This window comes from Apodemus sylvaticus, chromosome 1 (genome assembly GCF_947179515.1).
Source record: "Apodemus sylvaticus chromosome 1, mApoSyl1.1, whole genome shotgun sequence".
NCBI classification, from domain to species: Eukaryota; Metazoa; Chordata; class Mammalia; order Rodentia; family Muridae; genus Apodemus; species Apodemus sylvaticus.
Window position 1 is genome coordinate 44,219,500 of NC_067472.1, and position 8,365 is coordinate 44,227,864.

At 42.4% G+C, this 8,365-nt stretch overlaps 1 non-coding gene across 1 annotated transcript; it reads right to left on the bottom strand.

Moving 5' to 3' along the window:
• Positions 1-6,560: 6,560 nt before the first annotated feature.
• LOC127676565 (small nucleolar RNA SNORA17) lies at positions 6,561-6,692 on the bottom strand. Its single transcript, XR_007976034.1, has one exon. It is a non-coding gene; the product is annotated as a small nucleolar RNA SNORA17 (small nucleolar RNA).
• Positions 6,693-8,365: the final 1,673 nt, after the last annotated feature.

An 8,365-nucleotide genomic window follows, 5' to 3' on the forward strand; every position in this document is an offset into this window, starting at 1 on the left:
ATATCCATCAATACAATCCACTACATAAACAAACTCAAAGAACAAAACCACATGGTCATTTCATTGGATGGTGAAAAAGCATTTGACAAAATTCAGCATCCTTTCATGCTTAAAGTCTTGGAGAGAACAGGAATTCAAGGCCCATACCTAAACATAGTAAAAGCAATATACAGCAAACCACTACCCAGCATCAAAGTAAATGGAGAGAAACTTGAAGCAATCCCACTGAAATCAGGGACCAGACAAGGCTGCCCCCTTTCTCCTTATCTTTTCAATATTGTACTTGAGGTACTAGCTCAGGCAATTCGACAACATAAGGAGGTGAAAGGGATACAAATTGGAAAGGAAGAAGTCAAACTATCATTATTTGCAGACGACATGATCGTCTACCTAAGTGACCCAAAGAACTCCACTAGAGAGCTCCTACAGCTGATAAACAACTTCAGCAAAGTGGCAGGTTATAAAATCAACTCAAGCAAATCAGTGGCCTTCCTATACTCAAAGGATAAGCAGGCTGAGAAAGAAATTAGGGAAATGACCCCCTTCACAATAGCCATAAACAGTATAAAGTATCTTGGGGTGACTCTTACCAAACATGTGAAAGATCTGTATGACAAGAACTTCAAGACTCTGAATAAGGAAATGGAAGAAGACCTCAAAAAATGGGAAAACCTCCCATGCTCATGGATCAGTAGAATCAATATAGTTAAAATGGCCATTTTGCCTAAAGCACTATACAGATTCAATGCAATACCCATCAAAATCCCAACTCAATTCTTCACAGAGTTAGAAAGAGCAATTATCAAATTCATCTGGAACAACAAAAAACCCAGGATAGCTAAAACTATTCTCAACAACAAAAGAAAATCTGGGGGAATCAGTATCCCTGACCTCAAGCAATACTACAGAGCAATAGTGTTAAAAACTGCATGGTATTGGTACAGTGACAGGCAGGAGGATCAATGGAACAGGATTGAAGATCCAGAAATGAACCCACACACGTATGGCCACTTGATCCTCGACAAAGAGGCTGAAAACATCCAATGGAAAAAAGATAGCCTTTTCAACAAATGGTGCTGGTTCAACTGGAGGTCAGCATGCAGAAGAATGCGAATTGATCCATCCTTGTCTCCTTGTACTAAGCTCAAATCCAAATGGATCAAGGACCTCCACATAAAGCCAGACACTCTGAAGCTAATAGAAAAGAAACTGGGGAAGACCCTTGAGGACATCGGTACAGGGAGAAAGTTTCTGAACAGAACACCAATAGCTTATGCTCTAAGAGCAAGAATTGACAAATGGGACCTCATAAAATTACAAAGTTTCTGTAAGGCAAAGGACACCATCAAGGGGACAAATCGGCAACCAACAAATTGGGAAAAGATCTTCACCAATCCTACATCAGATAGAGGGCTAATATCCAATATATATAAAGAACTCAAGAAGTTAGACTCCAGAAAACCAAACAACCCTATTAAAAAATGGGGTACAGAGTTAAACAAAGAATTCTCACCTGAAGAACTTCGGATGGCGGAGAAGCATCTTAAAAAATGCTCAACTTCATTAGTCATTAGGGAAATGCAAATCAAAACAACCCTAAGATTTCATCTTACACCAGTCAGCATTGCTAAGATTAAAAATTCAGGAGACAGCAGGTGTTGGAGAGGGTGTGGAGAAAGAGGAACACTCCTCCACTGCTGGTGGGGTTGCAAATTGGTACAACCACTCTGGAAATCAGTCTGGCGGTTCCTCCGAAAACTGGGCACCTCACTTCCAGAAGATCCTGCTATACCACTCCTGGGCATATACCCAGAGGATTCCCCACCATGTAATAAGGATAAATGTTCTACTATGTTCATAGCAGCCCTATTTATAATTGCCAGATGCTGTAAAGAACCCAGGTATCCCTCAACAGAAGAGTGGATGCAAAAAATGTGGTATATCTACACAATGGAGTACTATTCAGCCATTAGAAACAATGAATTCATGAAATTCTTAGGCAAATGGATGGAGCTGGAGAACATCATACTAAGTGAGGTAACCCAGACTCAAAAGGTGAATCATGGTATGCACTCACTAATAAGTGGTTATTAACCCAGAAAACTGGAATACCCAAAACATAATCCACACATCAAATGAGGTACAAGAAGAAAGGAGGAGTGGCCCCTTGTTCTGGAAAGACTCAGTGAAGCAGTATAGGGCAAAACCAGAACGGGGAAGTGGGAAGGGGTGGGAGGGAGGACAGGGGAATAGAAGGGGACTTACGGGACTTTCGGGGAGTCGGGGGCTAGAAAAGGGGAATCATTTGAAATGTAATAAATTATATCGAATAAAAAATAGGATTTTAAAAAAAAACAAAGTTACACATGGTATCAACACAGAAAAATGAGGATGTTTCAAAAATCTGAGAAGTGATTGTGGCTTGAGTTTGTGTAACAGAGAGGAGAGGAGGGGGGGGGCAAAGGGATGGGGAGGGACACAACAGGGAGATGATTTGCTTTTCTTGGCAGTTCAGGATTTTATTAAGAGATAGAAAATAAGTAGGAAGGGCAGGAATAGGGGAATGTTTAGCGTTTTAAGAGTGAGAACACATTTTTTTCTGTTCTTCCTCATTTCCTATATGTACACTTCTTTTTTTGAGATGTCCATTTTATTTAGTATGTTTTTTCTGAGACAGGGTCTAGTCTCACACCCTTGGCTAGTCTTGAACTCATGGCACTCCTGCCTTCTGGTCCCTGACATTCAGATTATTGGCATGAGCTATCAGGCTTGGGGCTATTCCCCTCTTCTATCACTAACTTTTTTGTAGTTACAAGTGTTTATTTTTTGCAATCCAAAGAGAGGGGCCATTTTGTTCTTTCGAGTGCCGTTAGCATCTAGCCCAGCACAGTCCGTGGCATAATGCATATTTGGTGAGCATTTTATATGAAAAGATGAAACCACGTTGTTATGAACCCAGATTATCTGGAATTTTTCAGACCAGATCTAAAACCAAATTGCTAGGAAATCTAGTCTCAAAGCCATCAGAAAATATTAACATAGTAAACTGAAGGGTAAAGAGGATGCAACCAAGAATGGATATGATTGTTTAGACGAATGGAATCAACTTTATATGGAAGAAAACACAGATCCAGCCAAGAGACATGAGCAAACCTCTAGATAATAATAAAAATGAATTTCCCTTAAATACTCTCTGTGTGCAAGGTGTGGTCAAAACACATAATTTTATCTCATTAAATCTTCATAAAAATATTATTCAGTGGGTATCAGGACATAGGAATAGTGTTATTACAAGTTAATTATTTTCTTAGGTTGTTAATGTGATAATGAGAATTGAGTTCAGATTGGAGTCCACCATCCATGAGTTGCATGGATGCAAGAGTTTGGTGAGTCCAAACTCTGCCTGTAGTGCCAGCAGGGAATGATGACCTGCTCCACTGTGGCTGCATCTCAGACATTACCAGGTTTTTGTTTAACATATAATATGTACTGAAAAGTAATCATTGAGGGAATGATTGGCCTGCATATTGCCCAGTTGGAAATTATATGTCCTTCCTATGTATTATACTGTATGGACTGAGAAATATTGAAAAGATGATTTCTTGTCCAATCTTGAGGTATGTTCTGAAATTCTTGTGTCATGTTGGAAAATGCTTCTCAGTTATTGCTCCAGTGTCTCTTTTACTGGTACCCTAGGAGCCTTTTTTAAAACAGTGTTTTTTTGAGAAATTAATACACGCGCATAATAGCATCTGTATCATTTTCACCCTTTTCTCCTCCCATAGCCTCCCTTTCCAATTCACGATCATATATGTAATACGTAAGTATGTATGGTGTGTATGTTTATACATATGTATGTGTGTATGTGTGTATTCCTTTGCCTATATGACACAAGCTTGAGCTATCTTAGAAAACAGACTTCAGCTGAGAAAATGTCTCTGTCAAATTAGTCTGTAGGCAAGCCTGCAGGACATCTTGATTAATGATTGAGATGGGAGGGCCTAGCTCACAGAGAACAATGCTATCTTGGAAAGTGGTCCTGGGAAGTACAGGAAAGCAAACTGAGCAAGCCGGTAAGCAGCGTTCCTGTGGCATCTGCTTCAGTTCTTGTTTTGATTTCTTGCCCTGATTTCCTTCAGCAATGAACTGTCACCTGGAGGTTTAAGATGAAAAAATCTTTTCCACTTTCAGGTCATGGTCTTTATGACAGCAACAGAAACCTAACTAGGGTGCACATGCATATGCACGTGCACAGACACACACACACACACACAGACACACAGACACACACACACAAATACACACACACACCCTACTGAGTCTATTTTGCATTGCTCATATGTTCCTATGTCCTGAGATGACCACTCAGGATTAGACCACCTATGTGGGAGATTTTCCCTGGAGGAAACTGATTCTCCCTCTTTCAGCATTTGTTGACCACCCGTCTTCATGAATGGTGGGGACATGTGAACTTTTCCCTGTCAGGGAGTTTTATTTTCTTCTTTTTAAACTTTTTATTGGTTCATTTTGAACTTCACATCATGCACTCCAGTCCCAGGCATCTCTCCCTTCCCTTATATCTGCCCCGCACTCTTGCAATCTCCCCCATCACAGATAAAACAAAATCTCATTGTGGAAGCTGTAGTGTGTCACAGTGTGCCCCACAGTGTACCCCTTTGTCTACACTTCTTTGCTTGAAAATGTTCATTGCAATGACCCATCAGTCTGGTATGAGATCTCTGGTTTCTGCTACAGTCTTAATACTGGAGCCTCACTGGGACTCCTCTTGGATATCCTGTTGCTTCCCTGTGTCACAGAGATCCTGTAGTTTTGAATCTGAAGAAGTAGCCCCTTCTCAAATTCCAGCACTTGATTGATGGGGTAGATATTGGGATGGGCCAGTTCAATGCCCGGAATCTGTGCCTGAGAGGTATCTGAACTGGTCAGCCCAGTCTCCCACTCTCATGCATTTGGAGATTGCTGCCTTGAAGCCCTTGCAATCATGATCTGCTCTATACTGCTGTTCAGGTGAGGTGCAGGACCTGCTCTCTCGAGTGCTGCAGCAGGTGTGGAGCAGGGACAATTTTCCTGCTCTCATGACCTAGGCCCAGCCCCTGCCTGCCAGAGGTCCAAGGAGTGAGGGCAAAGGGAGGACATCTCTCCCTATCCCATTCTGGCCCATGGCAAACAAGAGCTAGTGCCCAACTCTCGCACAGCACCCACCATTAGGGTCAGCTCTACTGGGCTGCCCGGGTGAGGTACAGAGCCTGTTCTCCTGAGTGCTGAAGCATGTGAGGGGCAGTGCTAGCTCTCCTGCTCTCATGACCCATCAGGGCTAACTCTCCAGCCTACCTCCTGTGGTAAGGGCAAAAGGGAAGGGAGGGGATTGCCCCCTTACCACTGTCACCTCACAGCAGACAAGAGGCAGGGCTGACTCTTTCATGCTCATGGCCTCTGGGCCAACTCTTATGCAACCCCTACAGCCCAGGTTAGCTGTACTGTGCTGTTCCAGCTGAGGTGCAGAGTCTGGCAGCCCACATGTTGCAGCTGGTGAAGGGCAGGATCAGCTCTCCTGCTCTCATGACCCCAGGGCTATGCTTCCCAACTGCTTCAGGTGAGTGTGTGTGTGTGTGTGTGTGTGTGTGTGTGTGTTAGGGGGTATCTTTCATTCACACTACTAAATGTAGGACCATATCTCCTACATTTGCATCTTTGGAGAGGCTTACCCACAGCTGGCGCAATGTGAGGGGCCAATCTCCCAAATATTGCAGCTGGTTAGGGGTTGGGTCAGCCAATAGGGCCAATTTTCCCATGATACCCACATGAGGGATGGGGACAGTTCTGCACAGCCCTCAGACATCAATATGTCTCCCATGGCAGCCCAGACCAAGGACATCCACCTGGCTTTTGGTGGGAACAGACCCTTGCTGCTGCAGGATCCCAGACCCAGACATGGCCCCGAGTGTCAGCACAGGCAATGAACTCCACCTTGGTTCTAGGTGGCACGACCATCTACTCATTTCAGGCTGTTCCTCATTACCCTCGAATGTCTAGTTCTGTCTCTCTTCTTTGTGCGCACATCCTTCTGTTTTTCTTTTTCTTCCATTTCTCTATCACTTACTTGCTCCCTTTAGTGATGCCTGGGGTCTCTGAATGTCTGGAGTCATTTTGGGAGTGATCACGGAAATGCTATGTCCCTCTCATGCATTATGGCACCAAGCAGGGGGCATGTTGAGCATGGTTTGCCTCTCCAAGGCCTGGGAGGTGCTGGACGGGTGTTCATCTTAGGGTAGCTCCCTGTCCTAGCTCAAGGGTGCCAGTCTGGTGGGTGTCTCAGGCTCACTTCTCTTCCAGCCCAACTGAGTGGCCATCAGTCTTGGGTTTACTTTTGCCATGGGTCTGCAGTCTCAGGTGGGGTTCTTCTAGTCTTAGGCTTGCTTCCTGGGAACCTGACCAGGCCTACCTTGCACCAGAATAGTGGTTGTCTCAGGCTAGCTCCCTGTCCAGGTCCTCTGGCACCAGACTGGTGGTGCTTTCTGGGTCAATTTTTTTTTTCAGGGAGTGTTAAGCTACTAATCATTCAAATATCCATAGGTCAGGGCACTGAGCATATACAAAGCCTCTCTTCTCTCTGCCACCAACTGACAGACATGTGACACAGTAGCCACTCCTGCAAAGACTCTAGGGCTAGGCAGAGAGCTGTTTGAGATGGATTTTCTTAAAAGTGTCCATTAAGAAATTTAAATCTCACAGTCTTACTGATAAATGTGATATCTGTCTCTATCTCTATCTCTATCTCTATTTCTAGATTTCTGTTATTAATACACATTAAGAGTAAAATGTTTAGTTTTATTTTATTTTGTTTTGATTTTTAGTTGTATTGGCCTATAAAGCAGATATCAACTGGAAAGGTGCATGCCATGAGTTAAATGATATTAAACTAACATTTAAAATAAATTTTGTGGGGCTGGAGAGATGGCTCAGCAGTTAAGAACACTTAATGCTTTCGCAGAAAATCTGGGTTTGGTTTCAGCATCCACACAAAGGCTTACAGCCATCAGAACTCCAGTTCCAGGGGATCTGATGCCCTCTTCTGGCCTCCATTGGTGCCACACAGGCAAGAAGTGCACATACATACATGCAGATAAAACACCCATGTACATAAATAAACATAAACAAATCATTCAAAGGAGCTCTGTCCACAATTTTAGTGATTTGTCATGCAGCAAAAATTGCCACCCATCTTCCCACATTCATCCATTCTCTACTTTTAAAAGTATTTGACTGTAAATATGTATCAAAGCACATCAGCATTTGGTTGAAGAACTGGTGCCCCATCCTTCAGTGGACTGAGCCCAGTGACAGGGAGCTGAGTGACTCCATGTCCTCGCTTCTTTGGTCACCTGACCATAAGTCAGTGAATTACAAGCAGTGTGTGAGAGAAATGAGGGTCCCCATTAATCTACCATAGTCTGAAAAGTGTACTACACAGAGGTACTGATACAAACCCCATTTCCATTACATTTTAAATTATTAATCATTAGTTATATGATGAATTATGTTTATCAAGCTCTATTCCTTAAAAATTGTTATCAGGATTTCTCCTTCCTCCATTTGTATCCATAACATAATTATGGTGAGTCACTTTAAATGCTTGCCTAGATGTGCATACAAGAAATGAAACAACATTGACTGTTTAATGTTTGCTACAAAACATGATAACTGCAGAAGTCCATTAACTTCTTTTCTTTTATGATTTAGTACCAGTATATTTTGAATTTGGTATAAGGAAGATTCTCAGTTAGGAAGATATTAAATACTGTAATAATCAGGAGGTAGTGGGAAATAGTAAAACAGAGGGAGAAATAAGAATTAATAAAGTCAGAGAAGATGGAAATCATTTCTTTCAATTCATTCAAAGGTAAAAGAAGAGGAGAGAAGCAAAGAAGTGTTTGAGAATTCACTTAGGGTGACTATTGATTGTCTGGGAAAAGAAAGGTCTCAAGGTCAAACTACCTGTCAGAAGAAAACCTCAAACATAGGCTTTGAGAGAATAAGTTTCAGCCAGCCATGCTGGTGATGATTTGGACTGGTGCAGGAAACCTGGAAGACTTGTCACCTGCAGGCTTGGCATGAGAGCCATCAATCACTGGGCTTAAAAACTCAGAGTAAGAAGTGACATCTGGAATTGGGCTTTCTTAAGTTTTTGAGTATGTTTGCTAGGAAATTGATTGCACAGCCTTTAATAGTGGCAACCAGCAGAATGACTCACAACAAAGCATGAGATTGGGCAATAAAATTGTAGAACTCTTAGAGATTTGAAATGAAATAACAAAACATACAAAAACAAGGACAGAGTTTGGTT